This window comes from Ipomoea triloba, chromosome 1, assembly GCF_003576645.1.
Source record: "Ipomoea triloba cultivar NCNSP0323 chromosome 1, ASM357664v1".
Classification (NCBI taxonomy): Eukaryota; Viridiplantae; Streptophyta; class Magnoliopsida; order Solanales; family Convolvulaceae; genus Ipomoea; species Ipomoea triloba.
Genome location: NC_044916.1, coordinates 28,010,992 through 28,014,242, shown reverse-complemented (window position 1 = coordinate 28,014,242; position 3,251 = coordinate 28,010,992). Strand labels below are relative to the sequence as shown.

The following is a 3,251-nucleotide window of genomic DNA, read 5'->3' as shown; positions in this document are numbered from 1 at the left end:
TTTTTTGGCAGGTACATATTAATGGCTTCCTGATCATATTTTCGTCAAACCACCCCCAAATTGACTCATGGGGACTACCCTGTTGGTGTCCCACCTGCCGGTCATGAAAAAAAATCATCTGGAAGTTCTTTCCTAAAGAGAATGCTCCAGTAACAAATTATGATCCATCCATTAAGCAATTCTCCTGTCATTATTAAGAAGAAAAAAATTAACATTGTAATAACAGAGTTCAGCACAAACATACTACCTGTATTGAGACAGTCTTTGGATTGTTTTTGTTCTTGACCTTTGAGTTTCTCGATTTAAGAAAAAAAACATGGAAAGGTATGACTGGCCTAAAGGTACTCTACTATTACATACATTTGAACTAATGGTTTGTCTCCTAGGTAATAAGGCTTTGGTTAGTAAATAATTGATGGCATGATAATGTTGCTCCTTTTATTCAGGAAGAACATCGTGCCGAGATCTCTTTTATGCTCTCTGGGTTCCTTATCTCTTTATGGAAAGAGTACAGGGTAATGGGCAATGGTCTTTATTTTGTCCAAATGAGGCACCAGGATTGGCAGATTGCTGCGTTGAAGAATTTGAGGAATTTTATACAAAATATGAAAGAAAGGTAATTGTCACACTGTTCAAACTTCAAACACACTGAACTGTTCTTGATACTTGGTTCTGAGGCTTTTTATGGACTCAGGGCAAGGCAAAGAAAGTTGTACAGGCACAAAATCTCTGGTTTGAAATCTTGAAGTTTCAGATAGAAACTGGTACTCCCTACATGCTATATAAGGTTAGTTAACCTTGTTTTCAATGTTCTTGCATAGGCTGCTTCTGGACTGAACATTAAATACCAAAGGAGAAGATTGAAGATATTGATGCTGGAGATGTGTACAATGAGTTGGCAGTTGTGGAGTATGCAGAAGACATTTACAAGTTCACAAGGAAGTTGAGGTAAATCACCTTCTGTCGTTAATGGTGTTTACTGTATAGGGCTAGATTCTATGTTTGATTGCTCTATTAATTACCATTGGCTGTTTTTGAAATTATTGTATAGGGCTGTGAACTTAGGTTTTAAGATTTCTTATTGGAAACCAGGCCGGGTTTTACATTATTCGCAGTGAAATTAACGTATTCAAAATTGCTTTTGCTATATCAAGGTAAAGTAACATTTTTTTTTCCTGTGTTGTGACCATTGTTCTTTTCTTTAAAAGCTTATTTGCATGACCTCCTCTTGGGTGGGTGGGTGTGGGGGAGGGTAAATAGTTGGACATAAGATAATCATGACCAGTCCTTTTAACCGCTAACATGCCTGTGTTCCAGGATTACGTTGTTTTAAGTCAACCTTGGGCTTTTGTTCAATGGATGGAAAAGCTTAGCATAGAGGAAGAGTAAAGCTTTTTTTGGCAGGTACATATTAATGGCTTCCTGATCATATTTTCGTCAAACCACCCCCAAATTGACTCATGGGGACTACCCTGTTGGTTTCCCACCCCAGGTCATGAAAAAAATCATCACGAAGTTCTTTCCTAAAGAGAATGTTCCAGTAACAAATTATGATCCATTAAGCAATTCTCCTGTCATTAAGAAGAAGAAAAATTAACATTGTAATAACAGAGTCCAGCACAAAATCTCTGGTTTGAAATCTTGAAGTCTCAGATAGAAACTGGTACTCCCTAAATGCTATATAAGGTTACTTTTATACTCTTTATATGCTAAAGACTTGAACTGATTCTTCAGTTGCATATTTGTTTTTAGTTAACCTTGTTTTCAATGTTCTAAGACTCTTGCAACAAAAAAAGCAACCAGCAGAATCTTGGTAATATTAAGTCTTCGAACTTGTGTACTGAGATTATTGAGTATACAAGTCCAAGGGGAACTGTGGTCTGCAATCTGGCTTCAATTGCTTTGCCACCTTTTGTCAGGGAAAAGGTAATTTACTTGAGTCCATAGGATACATATTTAGTGCTGTTACTGTTTAATAAATAAAAAGACATGTTCTATCAATCAACTTCCTGCTTCTTATCTTGTAGAGTTGTAGGGGGTTCCAATTGAATCACAACCATCTAAGCTTGTTGGAAGCAGAGGCTCTATAAATCGATACTTTGATTTTGACAAACTGGCAGAGGTTTGACTTGTTCCATAAGTAATTGCTTCATATCTTTCTTGATGTTATAATTTATAAATTTGGCTGTAATGTGTTCCTCCTTACTAATACAGGTTACTGCAATAGTTACAACAAACCTGAACAAAATTATTGATGTTAACTTTTATCCCGTCGAAACTGCAAAGAACTCAAATTTGCGTCACAGGTCCATTGGGATTGGTGTCCAAGGCTGACACATTCATTTTACTTGGCATGTCTTTTTATTCACAAGAGGTGAACTACCTTGATGCAACAGTAATTCCTTCTTCTTGATTTATTATTTCTTTTGTTCTGATACATCATCTGATGTGCAGGCTCAGGATCTAAACAAAGAAATATTTGAAACAATATACTACCATGCTCTGAAAGCTTATTCTGATTTGGCTGCAAAGGAAGGCCCTCTATGAAACCTATGAGGGTAGTCCCATAAGCAAGGTATATGTTAGTGTTTCTGCTTAGACATTTAAGTGACTAGTACTCTGCAGTTTTTTTTTTTTTTTTTTTTTTTTTTTTTTGGCTTTAATCAGTTAGTGTTGTTATTGCAAGTTAAATTTGCCAGAGTTTATATATGATTTTGCAATGGTTACACCCGTAGATAGGTTTCTGATTAAATTGATTGATTTTATTGTTTAGGGTACCCTCCAGCCAGATATGTGGGGAGTCACCCCCTCAAATCAATGGGATTGGGTTGCTCTTGAGCAATTATAGAAAAGAATGAAGTAAGGAATTCCCTTCTTGCAGCACCAATGCCCACTGCTTCAACAATCCAAATTCTTGGAAATAATGAATGCTTTGAGTCATACGCTTCCAACATTTACAGCCGCAGAGTTCTAAGGTTTCTTTGCCCACCAGATTCTGTTAGCTCACATTTTCGGTTGCTACCTATCCAATTCTAACTACTGTTGTATTTTGACAGTGGTGATCATATATATATATATATATATATATATATATATATCTGATTTCGAAGATTTTATTACTACAATGATTCTTTAATCTCGGTTGATAAAGGTTATTTGGGCGTCTTGATTAAAGGTTTCACCTAATCCAGTGCTGGGAGTTGTGTTCTTGACTGCTCATGAACTGTTTGATTTATTTCATACTGGTCTCT

The 3,251-nt window shown here is 36.2% G+C and overlaps 1 pseudogene; it reads left to right on the top strand.

The window, feature by feature from the left end:
- Window positions 1–938, top strand: part of LOC116023349 — a 4,117-nt pseudogene extending 3,179 nt beyond the window's left edge.
- The last annotated feature ends 2,313 nt before the right edge of the window (window positions 939–3,251 follow it).